This window comes from Stegodyphus dumicola, chromosome 12 (genome assembly GCF_044657685.1).
Source record: "Stegodyphus dumicola isolate Sdum_Otavi_A_Nest chromosome 12, ASM4465768v1".
NCBI lineage: Eukaryota > Metazoa > Arthropoda > Arachnida > Araneae > Eresidae > Stegodyphus > Stegodyphus dumicola.
In genome coordinates, this window is record NC_140779.1 from 87,305,533 (window position 1) to 87,316,463 (window position 10,931).

Below are 10,931 nucleotides of genomic sequence, written 5' to 3' on the forward strand. Positions count from 1 at the left end.
CATAAAGACAAAATTCGTTGAAAGAGCAGGATAAAACTCTGGCCATTTAATATGAGGAATCCAAGTACTGGAAATTTGTATTCCTGTACTATTATAACAAGCTGAAAGAGTTAAATAAGTCTTCTTGATTCTAAAGAAGCCTCTTATTATCAAAAAGCTCATGTTGAGCATTAATAATTATGAAAATCTAAATGCTACAAAATATGGCTTCTTTTTCTCTTTATCAAATAGTATTATGATTTCTTTCAGTTTTGGGGGACTATGAAAGCTTTTGCTTGTAGCTAAAAATAAAGTAATATAATTAATTTTTTCCCTTTCTTTTTATTTATTTATTCTAAATTCTGCTGTTATTGATTTTATTTACTTCATGAATTGTAATCTTCTTCTTTTCATAATACAGTGCAAAATCCGAAAGGGAGACCACCAGCATAAAATAAATAAATAAAATAAAAATAAAAATTCACCACTTACAACGTCTAGAAATGGAGAATATAATACTCAGCAAAAGGAAGCAGATGTTCTGTAAATGCTAGTTTTCTTCTGGCTAACTGAGATTTCTGCATATTACTTTCAAACACCTGCTCGCTAAGATCTGCATCATGGCCAGTGACAATACATTGATTGACTTTGTACTAATGTTGACCATGATCACACTTTTCAGCCCTTAATGTTTTTCTATCTGATCAACAAGTAAACAATAAGTAATGCCTCTATGTTACTGTATCTACATGTCGACTTACTAGGTCTAGACTAATGATCTAAAATCCAGAAATTTCCTAATGAACTGGGACTTTGTACTGTATTTAACTTTTCAATGATTAAGCATGTGTATGATATATATGTTTTTGTACTGTATTTAACTTTTCAATGATTAAGCATGTGTATGATATATATGTTTTAGTGTAAAAGGTTAGAAATGAATATCATTGAAACTTCAATTTAATAAAAGGGTATTTTTTAAAATGGATTTTTTTTAAAAATATAAGTATCACACATTAATATACACTTTTTATGAATTACATTTTCTAATTAATGTTTATTGTAAATTGATATTTACATTATGATACTCTCATTTTACAAATGATAAAATATCACTTTTGTATAATTTCATTATAAATGTTTCTTAACCATGAGTTATAAAATAGAATTTTGTACTATGTTATCAATAACCTGAATAACTGGAAATTTCAAAAGTTTTGTTTTATTTCATCAATGGTCATTTCTGATGTTATTTTAAATGTAAAATTGGCATGGCTGTATATTATAATTCGATGTTTCATATTTAATCAATCTTTTTTTAAAACTGTATTGCTGTTGAGATCAGTGTACATTTTAAAGAGTTTTCTAATATTATATTAAAAAAATATGGGAATATAGCATTATTTAGATAACTTTTTTTGGCTTCATTTGACATATATACAAAAACGTAATATGACTGATTATCTCTTTACATTTTATATTTTAGGTGCTTTAAATACAACTGTATTCACAAGATAGCAGCTGGCAGGTTGTATAACTATGCATTCAAGCTTATTGAAGCGGTATGAAAGTGTTAAATTTTTGTTCATTCCAAGGACACGGGCATTCTTCTTTTTTCTAAAAAAATTAAGAGTGCCTTTTAATTATTGCATGGAAGTGAAGTATATGACATTCATTCACTTTTACGTGGGTGCTTTCGTGTAAAGCTTTATTAAATCTCTGTGTACCCATTATTTCAAATAGTTTACTAAGGAGGATATTTTCATTTTACTCTGTAATGCTATCTTTTGTTAAATTATGAGATCATATCAATTTTTATTTAACAAAGGGCAATGTATGTACGTTTTTTTATCACTGAAAGATCTTGTGCAATTTAAAGTACATTTTCCTGTGAATTTTACTTTTGTTATTGTATATTTTATGTGTAATTGTTTTTTAATACTTCGAATCAGAATTTGCCTTTCATTATAATCTTTTAAATTATTTACAGGAACCTGATTTTATAAATTTCTATTCATTTTTTAACTTTTAAAAATGTAATTTTTAAGCAGTTTTTTAAGTTTTTAAATATTTTTCATTCATTTAATTCATTAATATGTCAGAGACAGGTACTTGAATAACTGATGCATTTATTTACTTATTTTATCTGGAACTTTTTTGGAATTTTTAACTTATACAATTCACTATATTTATTCAACAACATACGTACCATACTACTTCTGTTCCATTGTGTATTTTATACAGCAAAAGTGTGTAAACTTTATATCAAATGTTATGTTATAATTGTATGTTATTAATTGTCATTAAAAATAATTATGATTATAAATCATAGTTTAAAGCCTAAAAATGTGAATACTATTTATTGCTGGATAAGTAAGTTATGTCTATTAAAATTTTCTGATTGTTTTTGTTGTGAAATAATTATATTGCAACTGCATTTTAGGAAATTATGAACTAAGTAATTTTTGATTGTCTGTTAGAGTAGAGCAAAATTTTTATAGAATCTTATCTAAAGCCTTTTTCCATTAGCATTAAATTAACTGTTATTATTACTGCTTATTTATCACCATTTGTATAGGTAAGGGTTGCCAAAGTTTTTAAAGTTGGAACTGATATCAGCAGTAATATTCAGTTAAATGGGAAAACTTAAAAATCTATATACAATTCCTGAAATTTTGAAAAATACAGAAGAGGCAATTTAAAATTACTAAAAGCTAATTTTGTCCAATTATTATCATCATGTAATTTCCCCCCTCCTGATGAGAAAAAGAAATCAGAGCAAATAATTTGATATATCCATGATAAATTGCACTTGAAATTTTGTGTCTTGTGATTATCTTAACACATTTAGCCATTTTAACTAAATTTTAACAAAGTAGTATAATGTATAAGGAAAGGAAAGAATTCTGATGTATGCAGTCTGAAATATAGATAGTAAATGATTTATTTGCTGTAAATTTTCTGTGTTTAGTCTGTAATGAATGCCATTTATTTCCATGAAATATACCAAAGAATTTATGTATATGCAAAACCTATACTAGTGATAATTTGCTTTTAACTGAAGATAGTAGGATTGAGCTGTATTTGCATTTGCTCGAAATCCTAACTAATATAATCTGCTGAATGCTATGAAATAATTATCATAATTTAATTATTCTAATTATCAGAAATTTTTAAATAACAAGAAGCTTTCATTATTGTAAATTTACTAAGTGGCATATGAATTTAATAAATTGAAATGCTCTTCCTTTTTTGTAATACAAATAATCTGAGTACACTGTGAAGTAATTATCATCATTAAATTTCCCTATTATTGTCATTTTCATCAAATTCCTGCTGCCCTTGAAAAATTTAGGATTGAAGAATGGGTATACTGTTTGCCGATCATAAACTTTGGAACCAAAACTTTTATTGAACGACATTTGGGTATGAATCAAGACTCTTTAAGGGGTGTTAACTGTGGTTCATTTACTCCCTTTCATCTGCTTTGATTGGTAGACAGCACAAATGTATTTTGGAATGTAGATCTGAGCTCATTGCCATGTTAAGCTGCCTCGACTAACTACCGTAAGACTTGGTGATGGCAATTTGTATAAGTGAGGATAATTATTAACTCTTCAATTTTTGAAGTTATATTTTTCCATTCTCTTAGGTATAAAAAAACTATGCACTGAGTATTTAAGAAAACTGCAGTGACCGAAGTCAGTGCTACTGTATAATATTATTGTAAGCAGATTCACTCATACTTAGCATTGCATGGTAGAAGTGTTGTATCATCAGCATAATTGGTATTTGATGATATATGAAAGCCATATTAGTAGAGCATTGTTAGCGGCCTTAATGTGAGCAGAAATTTTATTTCCTATACGGGTTGCCTTTAATCCTTTCACCAAAAGTTTACTCTATGTTAATTTTCAAGTGTAAAAAAAAAAAAAAGTATTTTATATGAAGTTATCTGGATTTTCTTCCCCTCAAAATGTTTGTATCGTATGCATATGTTATGAAATGTATTTTAAACATGTTTTAATTATATGGACTGCATACTAATTGTGTAAGATATTTGTCCTCTTAAATAGTTGAAACACATTTCAGAAAAGTATCTTTTTCATTATGCCGAGGTAAAACATTTTTAAATTCAATAACAAATTTTCATTTAAACCAGATTTAAAAATAAAATATTTGATTGGGAATTTGAAACTCCATATTAGGCAGTTAATAAATATCAGGTGCTAACATAATTTTGCTGTGCATTTAAATTTGAAACTACTGCAGGTAATACTTTATGAACTTACTTTGGTATTCATTTCAATGTATGATACTGAAATTGTTGCAAGGAAAAAAATTGTGATAAATCTTTGCCAAATTATATAATATAAATGAGAACATTTTGCCAAAATAAATAAATAAATGTGTAAATAAAATAAATTTCTTTTTAGTACATTTATTATTTTAAAAAATTCCAATAATAAAATTGAATTAAATTAATTATTAAAATCTCATTTAGGAAGTAAATTGGATTTTATCACTTAATTTGTCATTCTAAAAGAAAAGGAAAACCCATTTTTATGGAACGAAATTTTCCTGTTGTCATATCATTTCCACAAGGATACTTGTAGTTTTAAACGCAAAGCTCTTGTTTGCTATTAATGAGAAGAAAGTTTTAAATATAACTGTGTGTTTGGATGAAAGATCTCAATAAAATAATGACAACTACACATTTCTTCTAGTAATGTGCCAAAAATAGTTGTAAAACTATGCCTAACTATGCTATTTAAGGCAAATATTTTCAGTTAAGCAGTTTACCTAATTAATAATACTATAGTTGCATGATTCTACAATGTTTTTATAGGATGTGTAAAAAAACTAGCATTAAAAACAGGATGTTTTCTTTAAAAAATAGTGCGTAGTTCGTGTATGAAGATAAAACATTAGTAAAGTTACATTTGTTATTTCTGTGATATACATGACTTGCTAAAAATCTTTCATTTAGAATTCTGTAAAGTTTTTATTATAACTGAATTTTTAAAACCTCTGAAAAGATGTTTAAATGATAGATTTCATAAAAATGCAATGTTTCTAAAATGTAATCTAAATACTACGAGGGCACTTAATTTAAGTGGAAGGAATATTTGAGGTTCCATGTTATCTTCGAGATTTTTGTGTAAACAAGCTTTTCTAAAGGAAGCTCTGAATAATTAATTGCATTTTTGACAGAAATATTTGAATATGAATAACACAATTTAAATAACAAGACTGTAAAGTATAATTGTTATTTTTTGGTGCAGTCATTTGCATTATTTCTTCTAACAGAATACTTAAATAAAAATAGGTTTGAAAAAAATAGAGTTTTAAAAAATACATTAGTTTCCATTGAATAATCTTCTCATTTTACATGAAAATATTGTGTTTCTAACCATTGTTTTTAATAAATTTTGTTAAATGCCTTTAATTATAAAAATAAGTATTTTCTTTGAACAATTATCTTTCGAACTGTTACTATTGTTAGCTTTCTTTTAAAATGTAAAACACATTTAGTATTTATAAAGCCAATACTGTGTTATAAATTTGAGTGGAAATCTTGTATAAGAAGTTTTAATTCTTAGAGAAATGATAAACTGTTATTTCTAGAACAAAGGTTAGTGCTTTTGAAGAGAAATTTTTTAGGTACTTTCTGATTATATAGAAGCCACCACATGAGCTGTTGTGAAACTATAAATTTGGCAATAAGTTTAGCCAATTTCAGTAATTAACTGTGGTAACCCTTCTAAGAAGAAAGTATCCTATTTTTGCATTTATATTTCAATATATAAAAGTGTAATCTTCCTTCAGTTAAATTGAACTTTAATGCAGTGTGATTGTAGACAAATGTTACTAATTCAGTGTTTTTTTTTTTTTTTTTTTTTTTACTTGGGTAGAAATTAACTCTGTCATGGCTTTTTAAATTTGCTGGTGAAAACGTAGATTTAAAAAGCATTTATTAGCTAAATTTGCATAATTACTTATTTTGGTCTCTGTTTTCAAAAACCTCCATTCATTAAGATGATATTCACAATTGTTAAAGAAAGTAAGAAAGCAAAATATTTTAAATTATAAGCTAATATGCACCAAGTAAAAAAAAAATCTGATCATCTGCTAAAGGCAGTCATGCTGCTTATGAATTAATGGTACTATGTGTTGCCACTCTGAATACTTAATGGCAAATTGAATAGTTAGTTAGATAGAACATATATTTTCTAAGGCAATGTTTTTCTCTTTAAGGAATATACATATATTTTAATTTTATGTTAAAATGTTGTATTAATAAATAAATAAGATTGACTAAATCTTGATACTGTAGACATATATTACAGTTCTAAAGAAAGGTTAGTGTTTTAAAATGCTCACTCAAATATCATTTAGTTCTTCAAGATATTAGTTCTACAAAGAATAAAAGAACAAACTTAGTTTAATTTTCTGTACTTCTTACAAAAGTTTCTTGTGTAATAGATTTTTTTTCATAATTTAAGTAATTTTATATGAAAGGGATTAAAATTTCACTGCATTATAATTACTGTAGCAATGTAATAAGTAAAGTTTTGTTTGTGAAATTTTATATGCAATCTGTTTGTGATATAAAATTCGTGTCAAATAACTGTGTGTGATTTTATATAATGCTAGTCTCTTATTTTTACATATTGTAATGTAATATAAATGGTGCCCCAAAAAGAAGAAGTTCATTTATTTAAAGCATTGGATTGATGAGAATTTGGAATAGTGTGATGTCCTTGTATACATGTGTGTGTGATGAGTGGTTGCTACTTTTATTCTGTATATAAATGTATACTATATTTATCATTTATTTGTTTCTATATTGCATTTAGTGTACTGTAATTATTGTGAGGGTGAAATGCTGAGAAAAATTATTATAATAAGATGAATGAAAATAATTTATTAGAGATTATCCGTTATGCTGAATTTGGTGAAATCGTTATTTAATAACATCTATTTGTACAAATGTAGTATTAGTTACTAATTTATTTTTTTATGTTTAAAAAAGTTTTTGTATCACCTTAGTCCATTTGTTGTTAGCTTTTCTTGTAAAATATTGTACAGTTTATTGATGCTAAACACACACTCCTCTTTTTATTGCTTCTCATTGTACTGCATGATATAGATTCATCTTAAAATGAAATAAAATCCACAGAAAGTAAACAGTCACTTTGAATGCCTTCTCATATAAATCATTTTTATACTTTTACATTAGAATAAAGGGTTCTCAATTCTTGTTATGATTAGTGCTGCTTAAAATATTACTTGCACATGCAATGGAAAGTTTTAAGTCTCCTGGAAGGTAAACAAACAACTCTTACTAAAAAGAGATATGTGGGGAATTGACAGCATTATAGAGATTAAAATGTTTATTAGTGCATGCAGGTTATTATTGTACAGCAAAAATGAAAAATTAAATTTACTTTTAGTTGAATAGTAATAAATTATAGATTTCTTTGTATACAAATAAAAATTAAATTATTGTCTTAATTTAGTCTGTAAAACTAAAAGTAAGATTCTCTTTGAATCATTTAAAAAATTAATTTTAGTTATTTTATTTTGGTAGAGATAAAAAATAGGTTGTGTAAAAAATAGTTTAATTAATTTTGTTAAGAAAGTTGTGTTTGTTACTTTTTTTCACTAAAATGAAAGCATTTTGTCTTTTTGTTTTGTTAACTGCATAATCTCTGTTAAAATACAAATACAATAAACAAACAAAAAAAAACAAAACAAAAAAAAAAAAACATTGTCATCAATTGCATTAGAGTAAATAACAGATATTTGGTCTTCAGAAAATGAATAACCTGGTTGTCTGAGCTTTCAAAATGTACAGATATTTAGTTAATTCACATATCTGGAGTTCTGCCATACATTTAGAAATAAATTTTATGTAAATTATAGTACTTTTAATTGTTATGTATTGGGTTTTCATACACTGAAATTGATCGTGCAGCACTATTTATCACAGAATTTAACCGAGAACCACTGCATTAAAAAAATGCCGTTTCATACTTCAAGACTTTCTCCCCCCCCAAAAAAAGTCAAAATTTTATTATTCCAGACTATTTTTGTTTTTAAATATGAGAACAAGATAGTTAATTTTGGATCTGTGAGCCACATTTCAGATAAAATAATTGATTCATATAAAGTGTATTTAAATGAGCTGACAGTGCTTATCGTATAATGAAATAAATGTGGAACAAAAAATCATTCATCTTTCTGTTGTGTTCTGCTAAAGATTTTTATGCAGTTTAATACAAAACTTGTCATAAGTCCATTCTAAGAATAAAAACAGTATTCTGCATACTTAATAATATTAAGCTAGAAAACACTGTGTGAATAAACATTTAAAAACAAATCATAGCCAAGCTTTTAAGTATGCTGTATCAATTTATTTTTAAAACCTTTTCAGTATTTTAAAGCTGTGTACACTTTTTAAAGAAAAATTCTTTGCAGTTATAAATGACCCTTAAAATGTAATTAAATTTTACTTAATAAAGATTCTGTCAGTTTATATTTTAATCACATAACTTTGTAAGCTCTGCCCTTTCTGTAATAAACTTACTTTTAATTTTCTACATATTTCTTCTAGTTAATTGAAAAAAAAAATTCAAGTTGGGAATTATGGTTTTATTCATTTTCTTACAATGTTTCGCATAAAAATAACAATAAAATGTTATGTTATGTTTTCACTCATTCAATATGTAATTAAATCATTTAGCATAAATATTTTGCTGTCCTCACATTTATATGTAACTCTGCTTGAAGCATAATTTGTATTATGATTTCATAATTATAAAGAGCATGTCATGTTTTTACAATGTTGTTTACATAATTTATTATTGATCCTCCTGTATATTTATGTTTTAACCGATAATGGTGCCATTCTTTGTTGATCTTTGTGGAGAGGAAGAAACTGTATCATCATATTGAAAGTTTCTGTGACGTTGTATTCTATATGTGAAATATTCACACAAATGATTTTACCTTATCAGTAACACCATCATGTTTACGTTTCATTTCAAAATTTCAATAAATTGTCTGCAAACATGTTATCTGTGTTTTATTTTCTGTTTTTAATACTGAAAGTATATACCAGTGGTTTTCAGTATCTTTTGGCCCATGCACACCTTGCTGAAAAAATATTCCTCCTAACTATAATTTATGTAATAAAGAACAATTATGATCTAAAAGGTATAAAATTTTACAAAAAAAAAAGGCTTAATATTTATTTGTTTACTTTATTAAACATTTCTTTCAATGCGCGCATGCATAAAGCATAGTTTACACGCACATTCTTTACGCGCATGTGTAAAGTTTGTGACTTTAAGGTCCGGATAATGGACATCCGGATTACGAACTTTGTACTGTATATGTTTATTTAGATTGTTTTTAATGTGTTTGTAGATTAAACAACAATAAGTATGGAAAAAGTTAATAAATACCAAAACTTTAATAAAAATAGTTTTTTTTATATTCATAAACTAAAACTAAATACTTAACAGATAAATAAAAGGGTGAATGCCCGCACTCTTCCTCCTGAAACTTCTAAAATTTCATCCTAGGTGTTAATTTTCCCCTGGTATATAAAAGGCTTAAAGTGGACCATATGCATATATATTTTTTTATAGAAATAAATATTTGATGGATTTGCCATAACCCATTTTAGGTCATACTTTTTATGAAATAAATGCTGATTTTTTTCAATTTCCGCCCTCTTTTTTTTTTTAAACCAAATATGCTATTTTTAAGTCTTTCATAAAACAGACTTTTTGTAAAGTATGTAAATTTTGAATATTTGAATCCATTTTAAAACTAGTGCAAATTCCAGACATATTGAATTGTGCATCATTTTGTAGACTACGTGGTAAAGAATTCAAATTGGGTTCAAACTTAAAACATCAAAATTATTTTAAATTTAAAAAAATACTTTTAAATATCCGCCTATGAGGTAAAATATAATTCTTCCGAAATTCTTGTAACTAATAAAAATTATGATTTTGTTAACTTAATCTGTTATTGGACTTCCTGTTGTTGAATGAATCTGCTAGTGGCTGAATGTGGTATTTTGATCCACTGAATTTGGTATTTTGATCTACACTGTCCTTCAAAAGTTAAGGAACAGCATGTGTTTTGTTTCTAATTTTAGAAGGAAGCAACATAGAAACCAGAAATGTAGAGGACATGTTCACTAAACAGTTCTTTAATGAATGTGAAATAGAATGTTTTGAAAGTTCAACACAAACACAAATTAAAACAAAAAATTGCGCTCTTGGCAGAGAAATCCAGTCTTGGAGAAACAGTATATCACAGTTTCTTGAGGAAAAATGGGGTTGTAACATTGCAAAAAATGGGTTCTAATAAGGAATGTGTCTACGCCTAGCTCTAGCTGCAAAACATTGGCGATAGTGACGTTCCATGCTGCCAATTAAGTTGTTGGTCAGTGAAATGTGAGGCAATGATCAGACATGGAATAATATTTGTTCAAGCTCATCTAATGACCTTGGAGGAGGACTTACACAGCAATCTATCTCTCAAGGTAGTCCCAAAGATACTGACTGCATCGGATTCAGGTCTGGAGATTGAATTAGCCATTCCATCCGCTCCATACTGTGACCCTTAAGATCACAGCCCAAATCATTATTCCACCACCTCTGTAACTGTGTATTTCCACAATGTGGGATTGGTTGTATCTGGTGCATTGTTCTCTCCAGATCAGCTGACAACCTGAATCACTTTACAATGTGAACCTGGACTCCTCCTTGAGGAGAATATGCTGACTTGTGCAGGAGACATGTTCTCTTCCACAACATAAATGGGCAGCTCTGTCCTTGGTCAAGGGGACACAAACAACTGGTCATCTTAGATACAGAAATATTGTGCAGGCATCTGTACACTGTAGTAGCCGAGATTCTTGTTCCTGT

At 27.2% G+C, this 10,931-nt stretch overlaps 1 protein-coding gene across 7 annotated transcripts in view; it reads left to right on the forward strand.

The window, feature by feature from the left end:
• The window catches only part of LOC118200249 (formin-binding protein 1 homolog), a 167,873-nt gene extending 158,813 nt beyond the window's left edge, over window positions 1-9,060 (forward strand). For all 7 annotated transcript variants that reach the window (XM_035372190.2, XM_085806677.1, XM_035372196.2 and 4 more), the window contains one exon: window positions 1,466-9,060. The gene's annotated coding sequence lies outside the window, so the exon portion shown is untranslated. The remainder of the gene's footprint in view (window positions 1-1,465) is intronic.
• The last annotated feature ends 1,871 nt before the right edge of the window (window positions 9,061-10,931 follow it).